The sequence below is a fragment of the Tachypleus tridentatus genome, chromosome 9, assembly GCF_004210375.1.
Source record: "Tachypleus tridentatus isolate NWPU-2018 chromosome 9, ASM421037v1, whole genome shotgun sequence".
Taxonomy (NCBI): Eukaryota; Metazoa; Arthropoda; class Merostomata; order Xiphosura; family Limulidae; genus Tachypleus; species Tachypleus tridentatus.
This window is the reverse complement of record NC_134833.1, coordinates 5,561,587-5,588,221: the sequence shown is the minus strand read 5'-3', so window position 1 is coordinate 5,588,221 and position 26,635 is coordinate 5,561,587. Positions and strand designations below refer to the sequence as shown.

At 37.4% G+C, this 26,635-nt stretch overlaps 1 pseudogene across 1 annotated transcript in view; it reads right to left on the bottom strand.

Moving 5' to 3' along the window:
* Positions 1-85: 85 nt before the first annotated feature.
* Positions 86-26,635, bottom strand: part of LOC143224702 (uncharacterized) — a 40,352-nt pseudogene continuing 13,802 nt past the window's right edge. Inside the window, exons 5-12 of the transcript XR_013013403.1 lie at positions 25,327-25,397; positions 21,889-24,551; positions 21,490-21,607; positions 5,885-5,987; positions 3,856-3,929; positions 2,902-3,016; positions 2,717-2,766; positions 86-455 (exon numbers count right to left, since the gene is read on the bottom strand). The product of XR_013013403.1 is annotated as an uncharacterized LOC143224702 (transcript). The remainder of the gene's footprint in view (positions 456-2,716; positions 2,767-2,901; positions 3,017-3,855; positions 3,930-5,884; positions 5,988-21,489; positions 21,608-21,888; positions 24,552-25,326; positions 25,398-26,635) is intronic.

Sequence of the window (26,635 nt, the reverse complement as noted above, 5' to 3'; positions counted from 1 at the left end):
TTTATAAAAATAGAATTCTGTTTCATAGAGTTAAACAAATAGAGTACAAAAGAAAAACAAGAGATAGACTTTTGTACTTATATAAAATACATAAATAACTTGGGACCTTGTTCAGACATGAGTAGTATCTTGTATACATATACTAAAATGTTAAGTACATAGCAGGATGTCACTTAAGTTTTATGTAGATACAAATTGAAATCAGTATGCCCTCCAGACATTGAAAACCCTTAATTTTATCTTAATGAAAATTAGCCATTTGAACGATCACATCAGCTTCCATGATGAGTATTGGTTGTTTTCCTAGGCTGTCAGTAACCATCCTTTTTTCTTTGGTTTTGTTAATGTTTTATCTTCTTTGTTCTTCTCTTCAAACTTGTGTTTTTTATCTTTGATTTTCAACTTTTTTTGTTTAATTTTCTTTTTCTTTGTTTTTCCTTTTTCACTAATATCAGCTACAATAATGAAAATAAAATAAATGTAGACCAGAAGTACCTTGACTTTCTCTTCTGTAAACAAGTGTTCTCAACTTACACGAAGATTACAGTATTTAAGCTCTGAATGAAGCCAAGTATTATTTTTTAGAATACAGTTAATCTACCATCTTCATCACTGCTGTAAAGGTTAAAGTGACAGTTATGTTTTCTCTGTCTGTAACTTATCCCAAAATGTAATTGTAACTAAATGCTTTTCTTGTGTACAACATGTATGAAGCTGTGTGAGTACATAACAGTTCTGATAGCCTTATTTGTAATAAAACAACTTAGAATTACAAGATGTGATCTAGAATCAACACAGTACTGATGTCTGAGTTGCTGGTAATTGTATTCACCTGATAATGTGTGTAATGAATGGATTTATGAAGTGTCAGAGTGTAAAACAAACTTAAATCCAATCATCATAATGGTGGTGGTAAATTCTGGTACATTTCTATGGTACCTACTTACATTAATAAATACCTAAACAGATAATAAACACATGTTCTGTGGGTCTAATGTGTTGTACCACTAGGACACAGAATAAATACACCATGTAACATTGATATACCATATCTCCAAAACATTATTATATAACTGTTTATTGAAAGGAACAAAGGTTCATAAATGAAGTGCAAGAACATTATTTAAAGAAATATAATCTGGATTACCTATAAAACAAAACTTCAAATGTGTAAGTTAATTACAGGAAACAACTGTTACATTAAAACATCAATTGAGAATATTTAGCTAAACCTGTTCTCATGTCATTTCATTAGCTGTGCTTGTCACAAGGTGGATGATACAAGAAAGCTCATACTCCCTTATTCTTTTCACCATTCATAAACATAATCTGTACCTCAGAGTTAGAACAACTGTCTGCAGGCAGTGAAGGGTGATATATACATGTGATGTTGTGGGCTTGAGCACCCACATTTTACTCTCCTTAATTTCTAATTTTCTTATTCAAGACTAGCAAATTGGAAGTTAAGACTAATACACAGTTTATCCCCACCACAATGTGGATCCTACTTCTTCAGTCACCTTCAAAACTAAGGATACATTTTATAATCCCACATTGTAAACATGCAGCATATTTTGTTTAATTTTAATGTGTTTTTCTTTATTGCTTAAAAATGTGTGGTTAAAATCTTATATATATATATTATAAAAAAACCTAAAGTAAAGCCTGTGTATTTGACTAATGTCTTTACTACAAGTAAGTCAAGCAACAGATCCATATGTAAACTTACACTTCTTCCGAGTCATCTCTTCTTGTATACTGTGATCCTCCAATATATATATATATATATATATATTATAAAAAACCTAAAGTAAAGCCTGTGTATTTGACTAATGTCTACTACAAGTAGGTCAAGCAACATTACATAAGTAAACTTACACTTCTTCTGAGTCATCTCTTCTTGTTTACTGTGATCCTCCAGTATATATATTATAAAAAACCTAAAGTTAAGCCTGTGTATTTGACTAATGTCTTTACTACAAGTAAGTCAAGCAACAGATCCATATGTAAACTTACACTTCTTCCGAGTCATCTCTTCTTGTATACTGTGATCCTCCAATATATATATATATATATTATAAAAAACCTAAAGTAAAGCCTGTGTATTTGACTAATGTCTTTACTACAAGTAAGTCAAGCAACAGATCCATATGTAAACTTACACTTCTTCTGAGTCATCTCTTCTTGTATACTGTGATCCTCCGATATATATATATATATTATAAAAAACCTAAAGTAAAGCCTGTGTATTTGACTAATGTCTTTACTACAAGTAAGTCAAGCAACAGATCCATATGTAAACTTACACTTCTTCCGAGTCATCTCTTCTTGTATACTGTGATCCTCCAATATATATATATTATAAAAAACCTAAAGTAAAGCCTGTGTATTTGACTAATGTCTTTACTACAAGTAAGTCAAACAACAGATCCACATGTAAACTTACACTTCTTCTGAACCATCACTTCTTGTATACTGTGATCCTCCAGTATATATATTATAAAAAACCTAAAGTAAAGCCTGTGTATTTGACTAATGTCTACTACAAGTAGGTCACGCAACATTACATAAGTAAACTTACACTTCTTCTGAACCATCACTTCTTGTATACTGTGATCCTCCAGTATATATATTATAAAAAACCTAAAGTAAAGCCTGTGTATTTGACTAATGTCTACTACAAGTAGGTCAAGCAACATTACATAAGTAAACTTACACTTCTTCTGAGTCATCTCTTCTTGTATACTGTGATCCTCCAATACTTCCCTGAAACCAAAGTTTTAGCAAAGTTACAAGAAAGTAGGACAATAAATCATAAATATGTCACAAATACCATGTTACACTATACAAATCAAACTAAAGAATATGTAACATTCAGGTGCTGCGTGTGACAACACTTACCTCCGTCTGTTTGTTTCAATACTGTCTACTATATCATTTCTTTGTTCCACAACATCAAGTAACCTTTGTATCAGTTCTTCTTCTTGCTTCTGGTCAGCTTCATTCTTAAAACTACCTGGGAGTGAAAATATTTACAAATACTAGTTTTACAGTTAGAATCTATAAACAAAGCTAGTTTTTACAGGGATTATCTTTAAATGATTAAATAACCAGATACATTTATTATATAGGTTCTGGTATCCAGTCCATCATCATTATGTTAGCCAACACAGTGCAATCCAGTTTTCCTTCTTTGATTTGAATCTTTAATTCATATTATCTAAAAACAACTTTCTTACCGGTTACTGTGCTCACACGTGTATTAAAAAAACTTACCCGGCTCGCACGTGTACTAACAGACTTACCCGGCTCGCACGTGTACTAACCGACTTACCCGGCTCACACGTGTACTAACAGACATACCCGGCTCACACGTGTGTAACAGACATACCCGCTCACACGCGTACTAACAGACTTAACCGCTCACACGCAGTACTAACAGACTTACCCGGCTCACACGCGGTACTAACAGACTTACCTCGCTCACATGCGTTACTAACAGACTTACTCGCTCACACGCGTACTAACAGACTTACTCGCTCACACGCGGTACTAACAGACTTACTCGCTCACACGCGGTACTAACAGACTTACTCGGCTCACACGTGTACTAACAGACTTACTCGGCTCACACGTGTACTAACAGACTTACTCGGCTCACACGTGTACTAACAGACTTACTCGGCTCACACGTGTATTAACAGACTTACTCGGCTCACACGTGTATTAACAGACTTACTGTGCTCACACGTGTATTAACAGACTTACTGTGCTCACACGTGTATTAACAGACTTACTGTGCTCACACGTGTATTAACAGACTTACTGTGCTCACACGTGTATTAACAGACTTACTTGGCTTGCTCATCAGACACCGGATCTGGAACTCTAGCTCCACTTGTTCTTCTTCTAGTCTCTGGGAACGTTTACTGGAGAAAATTTATCAAAATTAGAAATATGACCAAGAAATTTAATGTTTTTCTAATTAATGGTAACACAGTGTGAAAGGTAAATTATATAACATATGCTAGATATTTGTTATAAAACTGATACGTGAAAAGACCTTTACATGTTCATGTTAGTATGATGAACTTCAAAACTACACCAAGATTATTAAGATGAGTTTATTACTATTTAAGAAATGTTCAGTGCTGGTTGAAGAAGAGAAAACACTATAAAAATTATAATAATCTGTATAAAAAATTTTTAATTACTTACACCCAATGTTTCAACTTACCCCTTTATACACTGTATCTGTTAATAAACTTGAATCAAAAGTGATTTATTGTATTTTCTATCAAGAGAATTGTCACAAGTTTTCAAAATTTTGATTGTACAAGGTGTTTCATCAACAGTGCTGTGTTTAAATAACTTATTTGTTGTCAAGATTTCCGGTTGCACGAACGTGTTCTTTGAAACAGTTTGTATTGGATGACTGGATTCACTTGTGAATTGGTTGTTTTGTATTGGATGACTGGATTCACTTGTGAATTGGTTGTTTTGTATTAGATGACTGGATTCACTTGTGAATTGGTTGTGTTCACAGACGATGTTTTTAACAATTTGTCTTTACAAGCCACAATCAAACTTTAAAAGCTACTGTTGTCCAATGATTATATTAATAACACATTCCACAGTTTTGACTCGCAAGATACCAAATTAAGAAACTACCTCATCAAGACACTTTTCATAAATATGTTGTTCGTATTTGAACCTTTAACTCTTTACCTTTGTCAAGTGATCAGAAGATTTGGTTTAAATATAACAATCCTGGTAGAAGTCTGAAAGATATACTCACTTGTTTAGCCTTTAATAACAATACAAGTAAATAACAAAAAGTGTTTTGTAAAGACAAGTGACTGAGAGAAGTAGTGCACACTAAAAAACACTGTCTATGGCATTACATGTAGAAAGCATTCAGCCATGTATATAGATGAATCCAGTCATCCAACACAAGATTGTTTCATTAAAAGAACTTGGAACATTCACATTTTCAAAACTTGTGACAGTTTTCTCAACAGAAAATACAAGAAATCACTTTTGATTCAAATTTATAAACAGGTACTGTTGTCTGGTCCCTTTAACATTTTGTATATTATCATCACTTTATCTTAACATTATTATCACTTTATCTTAACATTATTATCACTTTATTTTAACATTATTATCACTTTATTTTAACATTATTATCACTTTATTTTAACATTATTATCACTTTATCTTAACATTATTATCACTTTATTTTAACATTATTATCACTTTATCTTAACATTATTATCACTTTATCTTAACATTATTATCACTTTATCTTAACATTATTATAACTTTATCTTAACATTATTATCACTTTATCTATTTTCTGCTCAACACTCAAAACTGTTTCACTATACTTGTATCACATTATTTTTCTGTTATTGTTGAAGCTGTATTTTGTTTACAGTTACTATAATTTAAACTTAGTTTGGTAACTTGTAGCATTCATAGACCCTTGATAAAGGGGTAAGCTGAAACATTTGGGTATGAGTAATTAAACATTTTATCTCAAGTACTTTGTAGTTTTTACATAATGTTTGTACTTTAACTGGTTTCAACATTTATTTTACAGATGTATAAATACAATGTTGATAAATAAAACGACTTAACACAATAAGCATTAAACACATAATAAAATCAAAGCTGAGAAGAGTATTAATTTGAAATCAACACACACTTAACTGAATAAGATTATAAAGTTAAAACAGAAACCCTATAACACAGTGAATGAAAGTGTCACAAACACAATGTATCAACAGTTACTGTGTTGCTATTTACCTAACATAAAATGTCTTTATAACTTGAATTTAGCATAAATGATTGCATTATTACAACAGACAAGGAAACATACAGATACATGAGTTCAGCTTGACGACGGAAGAGAGAATTCTTCTGATTAACCAGATCAAACAGTTCCAAGATACTTTCTTCCTCCTCCAAGGTTGGCTCAGCTTCTGTCAGAGTAGAATTAGACGCACTTAACATTTAGTTTTCATTTCCAGAGAGAATGTAGATAGAATTTTATACTAATACTTAAATTTCTGATCAACTTTCAACCCAGATCTCTCTTGTATCTAATTTATAAACCAAAATTTCATATATTAAAAATGGAACATTAACTATACTTCAAAATTCACTAAGTGTATCTACACTGAAATGTAGCTTTTAGTAAAATATACAAGTCCATTGTATGCAAAAAATCAAATGTATGACAAGTATTTCTACTCAAGATATGTCTGTAAAATCAACAGCATTAGTCTGACTCAGATCAATAACTAATGACATTAGTCTGACTTGGACTAATAATTATAATACGTTAATACTATGTGAAGAATAAAAACACTGCTGTCCATAAAGAGTTTGTATATGTTATAAAAATCCACATCTTCAGTTCCTTCAGTAGACCATCTGTAAGTGTTCCCCATACTCCTTTTTTATCTACAGTTCCTTCAGTAGACCATCTGTAAGTGTTGCCCATACTCCTTTATTATAATCAACAATTTAGGGTTAATAATTGACATCAACACACAATAAACCATGTCTCTCTATACAAGGTTTCAGTTCCTTCAGTAGACCATCTGTAAGTGTTGCCCATACTCCTTTTTTATAATCAACAATTTAGGGTTAATAATTGACATCAACACACAATAAACCATGTCTCTCTATACAAGGTTTCAGTTCCTTCAGTAGACCATCTGTAAGTGTTGCCCATACTCCTTTTTTATAATCAACAATTTAGGGTTAATAATTGACATCAACACACAATAAACCATGTCTCTCTATACAAGGTTGGGAGATGCATATTTTCCAGAATACTAAAATTTTGGCCAGTACAAAGAATATAACCGTCTTGTAAACCATGATTGATTGATTATGTGTATTGTTATGTGCTCTCTAATCCTTTCATTAGAGAGCAAGTGAAATACACCCAGCTCATATCCATGAAAGTATCTACAACAGTAATTACACTATAGTTTTTGATGATGTAAGCAAATCTTTATAACATTTTGCAGGTTATTGGTAAACATTATAAGGCTTTCATATAGAAAATATCAGGTTTCTCAATCAAGTATAAAGATATTTTCAAACTTTTTTATTTCAGTGTTCACTATCTAACATGCAGAGTAATTTTTATTTTAAACTTAAAAATACTTTTATGCATCAGAAAAGTTTAAAATCTCATATGTGAAATCTTTATAACCATCATATAATTATTAAATGTTTTTTTTTTAAGAATAAACTTATTTTCACTACTGCATTGGAATCTCTGTATGTGTTGGGTAGATTTCAACAATCTTGTAAACACCATAAAAAATTAGGAAATAAATATAAATTATGCTTTTTTTTTCTAGAATAACTACATATTACAACACAAATGTTCAGTCTAAATAGACTAAATGTTATGATATTATACATTTATACAGTTATTAGTTTCATCATACTGACCTTTCACTCACTGCTAGCTCACATCACAAAAGTTACAATGACAAAGCACACATGCACTTGTTACAATATTCAAGAGTATAAAATTGACCTGTTTTGGATTATTTTAGCAGACTAAGTCATATTTCAGCGATACTACATTATATATGTAGGTACACCTATTACTTTTACAAACAATTTTTAAAAACATAGAACACTAAATAAAGAAAAGAGTCAAACAATTACCTCTTCCAGTACAGTCTTTGTACTCAGTTTGATTATTATAAACAAGTTGCTTAGTCTTAACAATTTACATGTGGAAGATATCAAACATTTTTCTAAGCGAGCTATTTTAGTATCCAAACACTGTAACATGGATGTAGCTTGTTCTTTGACTTTAAACCTAAAGTTAACATATTTTTAAAATTATAATAAGGTTTTGAACTGCACAGGTCGCTTGTCGTCTTCTGTACTGTGGAGGTTTAAACTGTTCAAGACACTTGTCGTCTTCTGTACTGTACAGGTTTAAACTGTTCAGGACACTTGTCGTCTTCTGTACTGTACAGGTTTAAACTGTTCAGGACACTTGTCGTCTTCAGTACTGTACAGGTTTAAACTGTTCAGGACACTTGTCGTCTTCTGTACTGTACAGGTTTAAACTGTTCAGGACACTTGTCGTCTTCTGTACTGTACAGGTTTAAACTGTTCAGGACACTTGTCGCTCTCTGTACTGTACAGGTTTAAACTGTTCAGGACACTTGTCGTCTTCTGTACTGTACAGGTTTAAACTGTTCAGGACACTTGTCGTCTTCTGTACTGTACAGGTTTAAACTGTTAAGGATACTTGTCATTTTCTGTACTGTACAGGTTTAAACTGTTCAGGACACTTGTCATTTTCTGTACTGTACAGGTTTAAACTGTTCAGGACACTTGTCATCTTCTGTACTGTACAGGTTTAAACTGTTCAAGACACTTGTTGTCTTCTGCACTGTGGAGGTTTTAACTGTTCAGGACACTTGTTGTCTTCTGTACTGTGGAGGTTTTAACTGTTCAAGACACTTGTCGTCTTCTGTACTGTACAGGTTTAAACTGTTCAGGACACTTGTCGTCTTCTGTACTGTGGAGGTTTAAACTGTTCAGGACACTTGTCATCTTTTGTACTGTGGAGGTTTTAACTGTTCAGGACACTTGTCGTCTTCTGTATGGTGGAGGTTTTAACTGTTCAAGACGCTTGTCGTCTTCTGTACTGTGGAGGTTTTAACTGTTCAAGACGCTTGTCGTCTTCTGTATGGTGGAGGTTTTAACTGTTCAAGACGCTTGTCGTCTTCTGTATGGTGGAGGTTTTAACTGTTCAAGACGCTTGTCGTCTTCTGTACTGTGGAGGTTTTAACTGTTCAAGACGCTTGTCGTCTTCTGTACTGTGGAGGTTTAAACTGTTCAGGACACTTGTCCTTTTCTGTACTGTGGAGGTTTAAACTGTTGAGGACACTTGACATCTTCTGTACTGTGGAGGTTTTAACTGTTCAGGACACTTGTCATCTTCTGTACTGTGGAGGTTTTAACTGTTCAGGACACTTGTCGTTTTCTGTACTGTGGAGGTTTAAACTGTTCAGGACACTTGTCATCTTCTGTACTGTGGAGGTTTAAACTGTTCAGGACACTTGTCGTCTTCTGTACTGTGGAGGTTTAAACTGTTCAGGACACTTGTCCTTTTCTGTACTGTGGAGGTTTTAACTGTTCAAGACGCTTGTCGTCTTCTGTACTGTGGAGGTTTAAACTGTTCAGGACACTTGTCGTCTTCTGTACTGTGGAGGTTTTAACTGTTCAAGACGCTTGTCGTCTTCTGTACTGTGGAGGTTTTAACTGTTCAAGGCGCTTGTCTTCTTCTGTACTGTGGAGGTTTAAACTGTTCAGGACACTTGTCGTCTTCTGTACTGTGGAGGTTTAAACTGTTCAAGACACTTGTCGTCTTCTGTACTCTAGAGGTTTAAACTGTTCAAGACGCTTGTCGTCTTCTGTACTGTGGAGGTTTAAACTGTTCAGGACACTTGTCGTCTTCTGTACTGTGGAGGTTTAAACTGTTCAGGACACTTGTCGTCTTCTGTACTGTGGAGGTTTAAACTGTTCAGGACACTTGTCCTTTTCTGTACTGTGGAGGTTTTAACTGTTCAAGACGCTTGTCGCCTTCTGTACTGTGGAGGTTTAAACTGTTCAGGACACTTGTCGCCTTCTGTACTGTGGAGGTTTTAACTGTTCAAGACGCTTGTCGTCTCTCTGTACTGTGGAGGTTTTAACTGTTCAAGACGCTTGTCGCCTTCTGTACTGTGGAGGTTTAAACTGTTCAGGACGCTTGTCGCCTTCTGTACTGTGGAGGTTTAAACTGTTCAAGACGCTTGTCGTCTTCTGTACTGTACAGGTTTAAACTGTTCAAGACACTTGTCATCTTCTGTACTGTACAGGTTTAAACTGTTCAGGACACTTGTCATCTTCTGTACTGTACAGGTTTAAACTGTTCAGAACACTTGTCGACTTCTGTACTGTACAGGTTTAAACTGTTCAGGACACTTGTCGTCTTCTGTACTGTACAGGTTTAAACTGTTCAGGACACTTGTCGTCTTCTGTACTGTACAGGTTTAACCTGTTCAGGACACTTGTCGTCTTCTGTACTGTGGAGTTTTAAACTGTTCAGGACACTTGTCGTCTTCTGTACTGTGGAGTTTTAAACTGTTCAAGACACTTGTCATCTTCTGTACTGTGGAGGTTTAAACTGTTCAAGATGCTTGTCGTCTTCTGTACTGTGGAGTTTTAAACTGTTCAAGACACTTGTCATCTTCTGTACTGTGGAGGTTTAAACTGTTCAAGATGCTTGTCGTCTTCTGTACTGTACAGGTTTAAACTGTTCAGAACACTTGTCATTTTCTGTACTGTACAGGTTTAAACTGTTCAGAACACTTGTCATCTTCTGTACTGTACAGGTTTTAACTGTTCAAGACACTTGTCGTCTTCTGTACTGTACAGGTTTTAACTGTTCAAGACGCTTGTCGTCTTCTGTACTGTGGAGGTTTAAACTGTTCAGGACGCTTGTCGTCTTCTGTACTGTGGAGGTTTAAACTGTTCAAGACGCTTGTCGTCTTCTGTACTGTACAGATTTAAACTGTTCAAGACACTTGTCATCTTCTGTACTGTACAGGTTTAAACTGTTCAGGACACTTGTCATCTTCTGTACTGTACAGGTTTAAACTGTTCAGAACACTTGTCGACTTCTGTACTGTACAGGTTTAAACTGTTCAGGACACTTGTCGTCTTCTGTACTGTACAGGTTTAAACTGTTCAGGACACTTGTCGTCTTCTGTACTGTACAGGTTTAAACTGTTCAGGACACTTGTCGTCTTCTGTACTGTGGAGTTTTAAACTGTTCAAGACACTTGTCATCTTCTGTACTGTGGAGGTTTAAACTGTTCAAGATGCTTGTCGTCTTCTGTACTGTGGAGTTTTAAACTGTTCAAGACACTTGTCGTCTTCTGTACTGTGGAGGTTTAAACTGTTCAAGATGCTTGTCGTCTTCTGTACTGTACAGGTTTAAACTGTTCAGGACACTTGTCATTTTCTGTACTGTACAGGTTTAAACTGTTCAGAACACTTGTCATCTTCTGTACTGTACAGGTTTTAACTGTTCAAGACACATGTCGTCTTCTGTACTGTACAGGTTTTAACTGTTCAAGACACTTGTCGTCTTCTGTACTGTGGAGGTTTAAACTGTTCAGGACACTTGTCCTTTTCTGTACTGTGGAGGTTTTAACTGTTCAAGACGCTTGTCGTCTTCTGTACTGTACAGGTTTAAACTGTTCAGGACGCTTGTCGTCTTCTGTACTGTACAGGTTTAAACTGTTCAAGACACTTGTCGTCTTCTGTACTGTACAGGTTTAAACTGTTCAGGACACTTGTCGTCTTCTGTACTGTGGAGGTTTAAACTGTTCAGGACACTTGTCATCTTCTGTACTGTGGAGGTTTTAACTGTTCAGGACACTTGTCGTCTTCTGTATGGTGGAGGTTTTAACTGTTCAAGACGCTTGTCGTCTTCTGTACTGTGGAGGTTTTAACTGTTCAAGACACTTGTCCTTTTCTGTACTGTGGAGGTTTAAACTGTTGAGGACACTTGTCATCTTCTGTACTGTGGAGGTTTTAACTGTTCAGGACACTTGTCATCTTCTGTACTGTGGAGGTTTTAACTGTTCAGGACACTTGTCCTCTTCTGTACTGTGGAGGTTTTAACTGTTCAGGACACTTGTCATCTTCTGTACTGTGGAGATTTAAACTGTTCAGGACACTTGTCGTCTTCTGTACTGTGGAGGTTTAAACTGTTCAGGACACTTGTCCTTTTCTGTACTGTGGAGGTTTTAACTGTTCAAGACGCTTGTCGTCTTCTGTACTGTGGAGGTTTAAACTGTTCAGGACACTTGTCGTCTTCTGTACTGTGGAGGTTTTAACTGTTCAAGACGCTTGTCGTCTTCTGTACTGTGGAGGTTTTAACTGTTCAAGACGCTTGTCGTCTTCTGTACTGTGGAGGTTTAAACTGTTCAGGACGCTTGTCGTCTTCTGTACTGTGGAGGTTTAAACTGTTCAGGACGCTTGTCGTCTTCTGTACTGTGGAGGTTTTAACTGTTCAAGACGCTTGTCGTCTTCTGTACTGTGGAGGTTTTAACTGTTCAAGACGCTTGTTGTCTTCTGTACTGTGGAGGTTTTAACTGTTCAAGACGCTTGTCTTCTTCTGTACTGTGGAGGTTTAAACTGTTCAGGACACTTGTCGTCTTCTGTACTGTGGAGGTTTAAACTGTTCAAGACACTTGTCGCCTTCTGTACTCTAGAGGTTTAAACTGTTCAAGACGCTTGTCGCCTTCTGTACTGTGGAGGTTTAAACTGTTCAGGACACTTGTCGTCTTCTGTACTGTGGAGGTTTAAACTGTTCAGGACACTTGTCGTCTTCTGTACTGTGGAGGTTTAAACTGTTCAGGACACTTGTCGTCTTCTGTACTGTGGAGGTTTAAACTGTTCAGGACACTTGTCCTTTTCTGTACTGTGGAGGTTTTAACTGTTCAAGACGCTTGTCGTCTTCTGTACTGTGGAGGTTTAAACTGTTCAGGACACTTGTCGTCTTCTGTACTGTGGAGGTTTTAACTGTTCAAGACGCTTGTCGTCTTCTGTACTGTGGAGGTTTTAACTGTTCAAGACGCTTGTCGCCTTCTGTACTGTGGAGGTTTAAACTGTTCAGGACGCTTGTCGTCTTCTGTACTGTGGAGGTTTAAACTGTTCAAGACGCTTGTCGTCTTCTGTACTGTGGAGGTTTTAACGGTTCAAGACGCTTGTCGTCTTCTGTACTGTGGAGGTTTTAACTGTTCAAGACGCTTGTCGCCTTCTGTACTGTGGAGGTTTTAACTGTTCAAGACGCTTGTCGCCTTCTGTACTGTGGAGGTTTTAACTGTTCAAGACGCTTGTCGTCTTCTGTACTGTGGAGGTTTAAACTGTTCAGGACACTTGTCGTCTTCTGTACTGTGGAGGTTTAAACTGTTCAGGACGCTTGTCGTCTTCTGTACTGTGGAGGTTTAAACTGTTCAAGACGCTTGTCGTCTTCTGTACTGTGGAGGTTTTAACTGTTCAGGACACTTGTCATCTTCTGTACTGTGGAGGTTTTAACTGTTCAGGACACTTGTCATCTTCTGTACTGTGGAGGTTTTAATTGTTCAGGACACTTGTCGTCTTCTGTACTGTGGAGGTTTTAACTGTTCAAGATGCTTGTCGTCTTCTGTACTGTACAGGTTTAAACTGTTCAAGATGCTTGTCGTCTTCTGTACTCTAGAGGTTTAAACTGTTCAAGACGCTTATCGTCTTCTGTACTGTGGAGGTTTAAACTGTTCAGGACACTTGTCGTCTTCTGTACTGTGGAGGTTTAAACTGTTCAGGACACTTGTCGTCTTCTGTACTGTGGAGGTTTAAACTGTTCAAGACACTTGTCGTCTTCTGTACTGTGGAGGTTTAAACTGTTCAAGACACTTGTCGTCTTCTGTACTCTAGAGGTTTAAACTGTTCAAGATGCTTGTCTTCTTCTGTACTGTGGAGGTTTTAACTGTTCAAGACGCTTGTCTTCTTCTGTACTGTGGAGGTTTTAACTGTTCAAGACGCTTGTCGTCTTCTGTACTGTGGAGGTTTAAACTGTTCAGGACGCTTGTCGTCTTCTGTACTGTGGAGGTTTAAACTGTTCAGGACGCTTGTCGTCTTCTGTACTGTGGAGGTTTTAACTGTTCAAGACGCTTGTCGTCTTCTGTACTGTGGAGGTTTTAACTGTTCAAGACGCTTGTCTTCTTCTGTACTGTGGAGGTTTTAACTGTTCAAGACGCTTGTCTTCTTCTGTACTGTGGAGGTTTAAACTGTTCAAGACACTTGTCGTCTTCTGTACTGTGGAGGTTTTAACTGTTCAAGATGCTTGTCGTCTTCTGTACTGTGGAGGTTTAAACTGTTCAGGACACTTGTCGTCTTCTGTACTGTGGAGGTTTAAACTGTTCAGGACACTTGTCCTTTTCTGTACTGTGGAGGTTTAAACTGTTCAGGACACTTGTCGTCTTCTGTACTGTGGAGGTTTTAACTGTTCAAGACGCTTGTCGTCTTCTGTACTGTGGAGGTTTTAACTGTTCAAGACGCTTGTCGTCTTCTGTACTGTGGAGGTTTTAACTGTTCAAGACGCTTGTCGTCTTCTGTACTGTGGAGGTTTAAACTGTTCAGGACGCTTGTCGTCTTCTGTACTGTGGAGGTTTAAACTGTTCAGGACGCTTGTCGTCTTCTGTACTGTGGAGGTTTTAACTGTTCAAGACGCTTGTCGTCTTCTGTACTGTGGAGGTTTAAACTGTTCAGGACGCTTGTCCTTTTCTGTACTGTGGAGGTTTAAACTGTTCAGGACACTTGTCCTTTTCTGTACTGTGGAGGTTTAAACTGTTGAGGACACTTGTCATCTTCTGTACTGTGGAGGTTTTAACTGTTCAGGACACTTGTCATCTTCTGTACTGTGGAGGTTTTAACTGTTCAGGACACTTGTCGTTTTCTGTACTGTGGAGGTTTAAACTGTTCAGGACACTTGTCATCTTCTGTACTGTGGAGGTTTAAACTGTTCAGGACACTTGTCGTCTTCTGTACTGTGGAGGTTTAAACTGTTCAGGACACTTGTCCTTTTCTGTACTGTGGAGGTTTTAACTGTTCAAGACGCTTGTCGTCTTCTGTACTGTGGAGGTTTAAACTGTTCAGGACACTTGTCGTCTTCTGTACTGTGGAGGTTTTAACTGTTCAAGACGCTTCTCGTCTTCTGTACTGTGGAAATTTTAACTGTTCAAGACGCTTGTCGTCTTCTGTACTGTGGAGGTTTAAACTGTTCAGGACGCTTGTCGTCTTCTGTACTGTGGAGGTTTAAACTGTTCAGGACGCTTGTCGTCTTCTGTACTGTGGAGGTTTAAACTGTTCAGGACGCTTGTCGTCTTCTGTACTGTGGAGGTTTTAACTGTTCAAGACGCTTGTCGTCTTCTGTACTGTGGAGGTTTTAACTGTTCAAGACGCTTGTCGTCTTCTGTACTGTGGAGGTTTTAACTGTTCAAGACGCTTGTCGTCTTCTGTACTGTGGAGGTTTTAACTGTTCAAGACGCTTGTCTTCTTCTGTACTGTGGAGGTTTAAACTGTTCAGGACACTTGTCGTCTTCTGTACTGTGGAGGTTTAAACTGTTCAAGACACTTGTCGTCTTCTGTACTCTAGAGGTTTAAACTGTTCAAGACGCTTGTCGTCTTCTGTACTGTGGAGGTTTAAACTGTTCAGGACACTTGTCGTCTTCTGTACTGTGGAGGTTTAAACTGTTCAGGACACTTGTCGTCTCTGTACTGTGGAGGTTTAAACTGTTCAGGACACTTGTCCTTTTCTGTACTGTGGAGGTTTTAACTGTTCAAGACGCTTGTCGTCTTCTGTACTGTGGAGGTTTAAACTGTTCAGGACACTTGTCGTCTTCTGTACTGTGGAGGTTTTAACTGTTCAAGACGCTTGTCGTCTTCTGTACTGTGGAGGTTTTAACTGTTCAAGACGCTTGTCGTCTTCTGTACTGTGGAGGTTTAAACTGTTCAGGACGCTTGTCGTCTTCTGTACTGTGGAGGTTTAAACTGTTCAAGACGCTTGTCGTCTTCTGTACTGTACAGGTTTAAACTGTTCAAGACACTTGTCATCTTCTGTACTGTACAGGTTTAAACTGTTCAGGACACTTGTCATCTTCTGTACTGTACAGGTTTAAACTGTTCAGAACACTTGTCGACTTCTGTACTGTACAGGTTTAAACTGTTCAGGACACTTGTCGTCTTCTGTACTGTACAGGTTTAAACTGTTCAGGACACTTGTCGTCTTCTGTACTGTACAGGTTTAACCTGTTCAGGACACTTGTCGTCTTCTGTACTGTGGAGTTTTAAACTGTTCAGGACACTTGTCGTCTTCTGTACTGTGGAGTTTTAAACTGTTCAAGACACTTGTCATCTTCTGTACTGTGGAGGTTTAAACTGTTCAAGATGCTTGTCGTCTTCTGTACTGTGGAGTTTTAAACTGTTCAAGACACTTGTCATCTTCTGTACTGTGGAGGTTTAAACTGTTCAAGATGCTTGTCGTCTTCTGTACTGTACAGGTTTAAACTGTTCAGGACACTTGTCATTTTCTGTACTGTACAGGTTTAAACTGTTCAGAACACTTGTCATCTTCTGTACTGTACAGGTTTTAACTGTTCAAGACACTTGTCGTCTTCTGTACTGTACAGGTTTTAACTGTTCAAGACACTTGTCGTCTTCTGTACTGTGGAGGTTTAAACTGTTCAGGACACTTGTCCTTTTCTGTACTGTGGAGGTTTTAACTGTTCAAGACGCTTGTCGTCTTCTGTACTGTACAGGTTTAAACTGTTCAGGACGCTTGTCGTCTTCTGTACTGTACAGGTTTAAACTGTTCAAGACACTTGTCGTCTTCTGTACTGTACAGGTTTAAACTGTTCAGGACACTTGTCGTCTTCTGTACTGTGGAGGTTTAAACTGTTCAGGACACTTGTCATCTTCTGTACTGTGGAGGTTTTAACTGTTCAGGACACTTGTCGTCTTCTGTATGGTGGAGGTTTTAACTGTTCAAGACGCTTGTCGTCTTCTGTACTGTGGAGGTTTTAACTGTTCAAGACGCTTGTCGTCTTCTGTACTGTGGAGGTTTTAACTGTTCAAGACACTTGTCCTTTTCTGTACTGTGGAGGTTTAAACTGTTGAGGACACTTGTCATCTTCTGTACTGTGGAGGTTTTAACTGTTCAAGACGCTTGTCGTCTTCTGTACTGTGGAGGTTTAAACTGTTCAGGACGCTTGTCGTCTTCTGTACTGTGGAGGTTTAAACTGTTCAAGACGCTTGTCGTCTTCTGTACTGTACAGATTTAAACTGTTCAAGACACTTGTCATCTTCTGTACTGTACAGGTTTAAACTGTTCAGGACACTTGTCATCTTCTGTACTGTACAGGTTTAAACTGTTCAGAACACTTGTCGACTTCTGTACTGTACAGGTTTAAACTGTTCAGGACACTTGTCGTCTTCTGTACTGTACAGGTTTAAACTGTTCAGGACACTTGTCGTCTTCTGTACTGTACAGGTTTAAACTGTTCAGGACACTTGTCGTCTTCTGTACTGTGGAGTTTTAAACTGTTCAGGACACTTGTCGTCTTCTGTACTGTGGAGTTTTAAACTGTTCAAGACACTTGTCATCTTCTGTACTGTGGAGGTTTAAACTGTTCAAGATGCTTGTCGTCTTCTGTACTGTGGAGTTTTAAACTGTTCAAGACACTTGTCATCTTCTGTACTGTGGAGGTTTAAACTGTTCAAGATGCTTGTCGTCTTCTGTACTGTACAGGTTTAAACTGTTCAGGACACTTGTCATTTTCTGTACTGTACAGGTTTAAACTGTTCAGAACACTTGTCATCTTCTGTACTGTACAGGTTTTAACTGTTCAAGACACTTGTCGTCTTCTGTACTGTACAGGTTTTAACTGTTCAAGACACTTGTCGTCTTCTGTACTGTGGAGGTTTAAACTGTTCAGGACACTTGTCCTTTTCTGTACTGTGGAGGTTTTAACTGTTCAAGACGCTTGTCGTCTTCTGTACTGTACAGGTTTAAACTGTTCAGGACGCTTGTCGTCTTCTGTACTGTACAGGTTTAAACTGTTCAAGACACTTGTCGTCTTCTGTACTGTACAGGTTTAAACTGTTCAGGACACTTGTCGTCTTCTGTACTGTGGAGGTTTAAACTGTTCAGGACACTTGTCATCTTCTGTACTGTGGAGGTTTTAACTGTTCAGGACACTTGTCGTCTTCTGTATGGTGGAGGTTTTAACTGTTCAAGACGCTTGTCGTCTTCTGTACTGTGGAGGTTTTAACTGTTCAAGACACTTGTCCTTTTCTGTACTGTGGAGGTTTAAACTGTTGAGGACACTTGTCATCTTCTGTACTGTGGAGGTTTTAACTGTTCAGGAAACTTGTCATCTTCTGTACTGTGGAGGTTTTAACTGTTCAGGACACTTGTCATCTTCTGTACTGTGGAGGTTTTAACTGTTCAGGACACTTGTCCTCTTCTGTACTGTGGAGGTTTTAACTGTTCAGGACACTTGTCATCTTCTGTACTGTGGAGATTTAAACTGTTCAGGACACTTGTCGTCTTCTGTACTGTGGAGGTTTAAACTGTTCAGGACACTTGTCCTTTTCTGTACTGTGGAGGTTTTAACTGTTCAGGACACTTGTCCTTTTCTGTACTGTGGAGGTTTTAACTGTTCAAGACACTTGTCGTCTTCTGTACTGTGGAGGTTTAAACTGTTCAGGACACTTGTCGTCTTCTGTACTGTGGAGGTTTTAACTGTTCAAGACGCTTGTCGTCTTCTGTACTGTGGAGGTTTTAACTGTTCAAGACGCTTGTCGTCTTCTGTACTGTGGAGGTTTAAACTGTTCAGGACGCTTGTCGTCTTCTGTACTGTGGAGGTTTAAACTGTTCAGGACGCTTGTCGTCTTCTGTACTGTGGAGGTTTTAACTGTTCAAGACGCTTGTCGTCTTCTGTACTGTGGAGGTTTTAACTGTTCAAGACGCTTGTTGTCTTCTGTACTGTGGAGGTTTTAACTGTTCAAGACGCTTGTCTTCTTCTGTACTGTGGAGGTTTAAACTGTTCAGGACACTTGTCGTCTTCTGTACTGTGGAGGTTTAAACTGTTCAAGACACTTGTCGTCTTCTGTACTCTAGAGGTTTAAACTGTTCAAGACGCTTGTCGTCTTCTGTACTGTGGAGGTTTAAACTGTTCAGGACACTTGTCGTCTTCTGTACTGTGGAGGTTTAAACTGTTCAGGACACTTGTCGTCTTCTGTACTGTGGAGGTTTAAACTGTTCAGGACACTTGTCGTCTTCTGTACTGTGGAGGTTTAAACTGTTCAGGACACTTGTCCTTTTCTGTACTGTGGAGGTTTTAACTGTTCAAGACGCTTGTCGTCTTCTGTACTGTGGAGGTTTAAACTGTTCAGGACACTTGTCGTCTTCTGTACTGTGGAGGTTTTAACTGTTCAAGACGCTTGTCGTCTTCTGTACTGTGGAGGTTTTAACTGTTCAAGACGCTTGTCGTCTTCTGTACTGTGGAGGTTTAAACTGTTCAGGACGCTTGTCGTCTTCTGTACTGTGGAGGTTTAAACTGTTCAAGACGCTTGTCGTCTTCTGTACTGTGGAGGTTTTAACGGTTCAAGACGCTTGTCGTCTTCTGTACTGTGGAGGTTTTAACTGTTCAAGACGCTTGTCGTCTTCTGTACTGTGGAGGTTTTAACTGTTCAAGACGCTTGTCGTCTTCTGTACTGTGGAGGTTTAAACTGTTCAGGACACTTGTCTTCTGTACTGTGGAGGTTTAAACTGTTCAGGACGCTTGTCGTCTTCTGTACTGTGGAGGTTTAAACTGTTCAAGACGCTTGTCGTCTTCTGTACTGTGGAGGTTTTAACTATTCAGGACCCTTGTCATCTTCTGTACTGTGGAGGTTTTAACTGTTCAGGACACTTGTCATCTTCTGTACTGTGGAGGTTTTAATTGTTCAGGACACTTGTCGTCTTCTGTACTGTGGAGGTTTTAACTGTTCAAGATGCTTGTCGTCTTCTGTACTGTACAGGTTTAAACTGTTCAAGATGCTTGTCGTCTTCTGTACTCTAGAGGTTTAAACTGTTCAAGACGCTTATCGTCTTCTGTACTGTGGAGGTTTAAACTGTTCAGGACACTTGTCGTCTTCTGTACTGTGGAGGTTTAAACTGTTCAGGACACTTGTCGTCTTCTGTACTGTGGAGGTTTAAACTGTTCAAGACACTTGTCGTCTTCTGTACTCTAGAGGTTTAAACTGTTCAAGATGCTTGTCGTCTTCTGTACTGTGGAGGTTTAAACTGTTCAGGATACTTGTCGTCTTCTGTACTGTGGAGGTTTAAACTGTTCAGGACACTTGTCGTCTTCTGTACTGTGGAGGTTTAAACTGTTCAGGACACTTGTCCTTTTCTGTACTGTGGAGGTTTAAACTGTTCAGGACACTTGTCGTCTTCTGTACTGTGGAGGTTTTAACTGTTCAAGACGCTTGTCGTCTTCTGTACTGTGGAGGTTTTAACTGTTCAAGACGCTTGTCGTCTTCTGTACTGTGGAGGTTTAAACTGTTCAGGACGCTTGTCGTCTTCTGTACTGTGGAGGTTTAAACTGTTCAGGACGCTTGTCGTCTTCTGTACTGTGGAGGTTTTAACTGTTCAAGACGCTTGTCGTCTTCTGTACTGTGGAGGTTTTAACTGTTCAAGACGCTTGTCTTCTTCTGTACTGTGGAGGTTTTAACTGTTCAAGACGCTTGTCTTCTTCTGTACTGTGGAGGTTTAAACTGTTCAAGACACTTGTCGTCTTCTGTACTGTGGAGGTTTTAACTGTTCAAGATGCTTGTCGTCTTCTGTACTGTAGAGGTTTAAACTGTTCAGGACACTTGTCGTCTTCTGTACTGTGGAGGTTTAAACTGTTTAGGACACTTGTCGTCTTCTGTACTGTGGAGGTTTAAACTGTTCAAGATGCTTGTCTATCAAAATTTCTGATGTTAACTTAAAAATAGATTTAATAAACACAGATTAACCCTTTTACTACCACAGACAAACCCTTTTACTATCACAGATAGTCCATATATTTCTTCATAATGACAACCACTAAAAAAGGAATTAGAATATATAGTGGCAAATTCCAGCAGTTTATAAAAACGTTTTATACTGCAAATAACATTTGGCACATTGACAAATTAGATTATTCAGTTACTTCACTTTAAATTATATTTAATAACACTGTCAAATATAGCAGTGTAGACTGGCTTGTCAAAAACCTTGGAAACATTTTTGGAAAACTCAAGGTTATAAACACCTCTAAAACAAACCAACTGAAAAGATGACAGGTCATGAGTAAAAAAGTCAATATGTTTTATGTGTATTACATATTCAAAGAATATTCAATTATAGAAACCTTCTGGTTTCATTTCATTATCAATCATTACAGATATTAACCCTAGATTAATAATTTTTAATATGATATTGTAGATGCTCCTTTCTCATAAAGCTGTATAATCGGTTTTTACTTTCATAAATTTAATATTATCATAGTAATTGTTAAATTTCTTTCTATATGGCCTTCCTCATTCATTATTATCATACCATTGTCTTTATCAGGGTTACGAAATACAAAATTATCCAGTGCTGGTTCTACAATTCCTTGTTTGAATTCAAATACTAAAGCTTACATGTTTTCATGGTTTATATGGTTGTGACTTTCTTCCTGCTTGGGAAGCATGTTACATAAAAAAATGTTTTTAAAAGTATTAATTGATAACTATGAAAAGTGTGTGACACTTCCTAAGATGTATAAACCTGTGTTTTATTAATTGATAACTATGAAAAGTGTATGACAGTTTCTAAGATGTACAAACCTGTGTTTAGATCCCTGATTTTCATCTCGAGCTCACGTCCAATCTCTTCCAACTCCTCTTGCTGTTGCTCTATGTTTTTCATTTCTGATTGAATCTCTTCCAGTGGAATCTTGCGAATCTAAACAAAATTATTTTAGTTTCAGAAGTAGACAAATCAAAGCTAAACCTGCAGTATCTTGAACTATGACTTCCAACCACTAACTCAACAAATATTACAAACTTATACATGCAACAGTTCTGGCTCAATATATTTATCTCATAAAAATAAGTATTATGAATGATGCAAATCAACTAGACAAAAAAATATGATACCCTACAACTCAAGTAGACTTTTCTTCTTTAGGTACCCCTCAATATTAATCTGCATGCTTGGAATGAATAAAACAAATTTAACAATACCTGTCTTCTTGGAGGAATTGGTACAGGTGGAGCAGGACGCTTCTTCTTCTTCAAATAACCCACAGTCTTGTTTTCTGCTGATGGACTAGTTTCTTTATTTTCTTTCTCATTTTGTGTTTCTTCTGGTTGTAACTTAATTTCTCCATTGTCTTTCTCCTTTTGTGCTTCACTTGTGGTAGGGCCTTTCATTTTGTTAGGATGCATGCCTTCTGACTTACTAGGAGTCTGAGGACTGGCAGGAGGCTTTGGAGCAGCTCTTTTCTTGGAGAGAGGTGAAGGTGTAGCTGGTTTAATTTGAGTAATATCTGGAACCTGTGTGGTTTTAATAATAAGACTGGTATTTGAATCTGGATTTTCAGCCAGTTTAACAGGACTTAGAGCCGAGCTTTCGGTATCATCCACCTTTACAGACAAGTTTTGTGTTGAGCATTGGAAGCCAGAAACTCCACTATATTTATTGACATCTTTATTTACTGGTGGGCTCGGTGCCTTTCTCTTCTTATGAGTTATTGTTGTGGCCTTCACAGGACCTGCAACAGTGGAACCTTTGTCTCTTTCTCTTAGGTTCTGCTGCTTCTTGATCATTTGCCAATAGGTCTCAGGTGACGAGATTATGGGCTCAGTGGCTTCCTCTGTTTCACTTTCATCTGTACTTCCAAATGGATTAAGACTACGATCGTAATCTTCATGATAAACTTCTGTCCTCTGAAGGGGGAGCGTCTGTGCTTTGCGATATTCGTCGTCTTCATCTTCAGAACTTTCAAATGGGTTTAAAGATTCTGGGTACTCCTCACTCTCATCTTCTGAAGTCTCTTCATCATCACCAAATGGGTTCAAATCATCAGGGTATTCTGCAATATCATCTTTTAATAATTTTACTTCTTTATAACTTATTTCTCCTTCTCTCAGCTCATCATTAATTTCGTTTCTGTTCATACACATCTCACCAGATGGTAGTTGTGTTACATCCAAAACATTGGATGTTTGATTCACTGAGGTATCTGCCTCACCAGTAGGTGATTTTGCTGTTATTGACACATCAGTAGTTAGATTTAATGTTTTTATCTCATCAGAAGGTACATCTTCTATATTCAAAACACTACTCACACTCTGAGATGTTACAATCTCAACTTCATCATGTGGTGATTTTCCTACTTCCATCACATTTGAAGTTTGATCCGTCATATTCCTCTCCTCTAGAGGTTGCGTTTTCACATCCAACACACTGGAAACTTGATCCGTTGATCCTTCCTCACAAGAATGTACAAGAGATGTATCCAAACTACTAGAAATTCTGTCATCTTTTTGTTCATCCATTAAATCAAATTCACAGGAAACAGCATGTTTCTCGGCTCCAGTTTCAACAACTTCTGGACTGTTGGTATTGTCATCAACAGTAGAAGCATCACCAATGTCTTGACTTGTGGTACCAGAACTTGTGACCAACTGGTTTAGATTTAAATTCAGCTGGGAAGAAAATGTTAAAGGACTTTTGTAAGTATCTACAGACAGGGAACCAATTTTATTTGATAAACCATAAACCGAGGAGCTAATAACTGGTAGTTCAATTCCAATTGATGAGTAGAACTGTCGTTTTGCAAAAGGGATTTGTAAACAAATGGTTCTGATTTGCTCCTAACTACCTGCTCCTGTGAATCAACACTCCTTTGATCTTCCTTTGTAACAGAATCTTCTCCTTTGGATCTCTTCAAGTAACTTTCATTGTAAACTCCGTTTGATGTTACTATATCACTACCTGCACTCACTGTTGCTGTGATATCATTACTTAGTACAGATGACTCACCAGTATCTTGCTCTGACACACTATCTTCAGGTTTTACATCACCAACTTTATTTGTACCACTTACTGCTAAAACATCAGTGGTCTCATTAACTGTATCATCTGCTACTGTTATACTTGAGGATATAGAAAGGTTCGTCAATACCTCTCTTTGAGATCTTTTTAGGTCCCTTTCGTTATTGTGATTGTTTCCATTTGACATTTCTGATTTACTATTTTCATTTCTGTTGCTTTCTTCTGACACAGCACTTGTTTCCTGGTCACCAACTACACAAACCAGAGATGTCTCAGTAGGTACTTTATCTTCAGCTACAGGCAATTCAGACACATTAACGTCATTTTCTACAGTCGATGAAATGTTTTCTGTAGTAACTGAGGTTGGTTCACTCAGACTCCTACTTACACTGTTTACTAATTCATTACCTTCTTTAAAAATACTATTTTTTGTATCTTTTTCTCCTGAGGACCAACAGAGAGAATCGTCTTTCTCTCCATCTTTAAGATTAGAGGTCAAATATTGTTGGCGAACAATTGCTGAATGAGTTGCTATTTTGTACTTTTCCCGTTCTGGTTTTACAGGTGGAACTTCCTCTTCTGTTATAAGTGAAATTTTTTCGTTGTTCGGTTTGTGCTCAGACTGAGATTGTAAAACTTCCTCTTCTGGGCAGATGGCACATTCATATGTCCCAGTGTTATCTCCTTCTACATATGCTCCAGGTTTCAGGAGAGCCCCACATTTAGTGCACTTGAAACAAGTTCTATGGTACAGTTTTCCATCCACAATCAGCCTCTCCAGAATAAACACTCTTTGTCGACATGCTTGGCAAACTTCAAACTTTTGTTGTGAAACTACTGCTGGTATCTAATATGAAAAACATATAGCAAGTTTTTCCATGACTTCAATGCCACAATAAAATTACTTTCAAACCATAATGAAATTACTTCTGTGTCACAAAAACTTGATGGTAATTTTACCATGATACAAAGGTAGAGTTGGCTAATTTATTCAATTTATCTATTACTATGGGCACAGATTATGTTTATTAATGTCAAATACATTAACTGGTTAATGAAAATTAAATTACATCTGTAGTCATGAAATTAACCAACTAATTAATATTAGACATTGTTATTATTACAACTGTTCAAGTAACTAAGTATTGAGCTATCTAAGGTATACCCCACAGCAGGTATTGAAACCCAATTTTATCATTGTAATTTTTTTACTTCAAGTTTATCTCTGGGCCAACATAGTTTCAGGGTGGGAATTTGCTCACAATTTGAGTGTCTTGGGTTCATTTCACATTACCACCAAATTTGCTTGCCCTGTTTTTGTTATGGCCATTCTTACTGATTGTGGGGACACTGGCTGAAAGTCTAAAATCCACTACAGAGTCTGTTGATCAGCAAATACCACTAAATTTCCAGCAATGGATACTGGTGACACCTTAACAATCCAATACTGGTACTATATTCTCGATTATCTCTTACTGGTACTATATTCTTAAAGATCTGATACTGGCTTTTTCAACATACTGAACAACAAATAACTCAGTTAATCCAACTGATTGTTATATCACAAGTATCTTTTTAACAAAATAATATTCACGATTAGTTCCTTAATGACCATTACATACCTTATTAGGAAAAATGTCACTGTTCCTTTCACTGAGTGGTCGTTTATTTATTGATGTTTTAACACGTGAATCTGTAATTAACAAAGACTTGAAGCTCAAAATACTTAAACCAAGTTACCATGCTAGCTATCTCAAACCAACTAACCATTCCAGTTGTCTGAGTAAAACTGATATAAACTTACAAACATATACATTATTACAAATACCTGTATTACTATACAAACAAAAATAAACAAAGATATTTTAATAAACACACATTAATCACAAGAAAATACTAGAAATTCCATCCGAGTATTATTATCCTTTATAAAACAATAACTACAACACATTTCCTTCACAATCAAAACTTTGTCAAAGATCACAGATCTTCACTTGCAATAGGTAAATTAAAAAATGAGTGATACATGTTGTGAAATTAAGTTAAACTATACAACTTGTTGAAACATTCACTAAACATTTATTTTGAACAAGTTGAAATCCTTTTCTTCCAGCACAGAACATTTATCATTGGAGAAAAGTAAAACAACTTGAATTGTCACAACTTTACTGATTTTTTGTTTTAACATTTTCTACAGAGAGTGGACAGTTTAGATAGTGAAATTATAATTTTCTTACACTGAAAATATATTTCCAGTTGGTACTTACCCCCACTCACATGATTAGCTATTCTTGTTCAGTGCTACCCTCTATATGTAAACTTTTCTTTACACGAGACAAGCTTTGCACCTCTTCCCTTCCATTGTTGGAATGAGTATATTCCAATGTGTGTCTCATAAATTATCATGTCATCTGTTAATAAACAGTAGCATAACATACTCACATAACTCCCTCTACAATCCTCTGCTGAATCAAAGCATGGATAAGCACCAGAGAAATACTCGCAGAAAAAAACATTTTCAGAATATGAAAATTATAGCTTCTGATATGGCATTTACTTTCTCTCAAGATTAGAAAGAATCTCACAATGAGGAGGAAGAACTAGTGCAATGGAATGACAGAGGTAACCCTGAAAGCATCCAAAGGATACCCCTGACAATGAAAGAAATAGGATAGAATAAGAATCATACTGTCTTCACCTCAAACCCAAGAATCAGACCTACACCAATTACTGGGTATTTCATATGGATCATCAATTTATTGATCCAGAAATTGTCATCTGGTATTGCAGAGATGTCTATCACTTAGCTCAACTCCCAACCATGATACAGGCCAGCATCATCTAAAGGCAATAATTTCTGGAAGGGCAGAATATCTGGGATGCCTCTGAATCCAGAAGGAATGCATGAGCATTGCAAGAACAGGGAAAGCA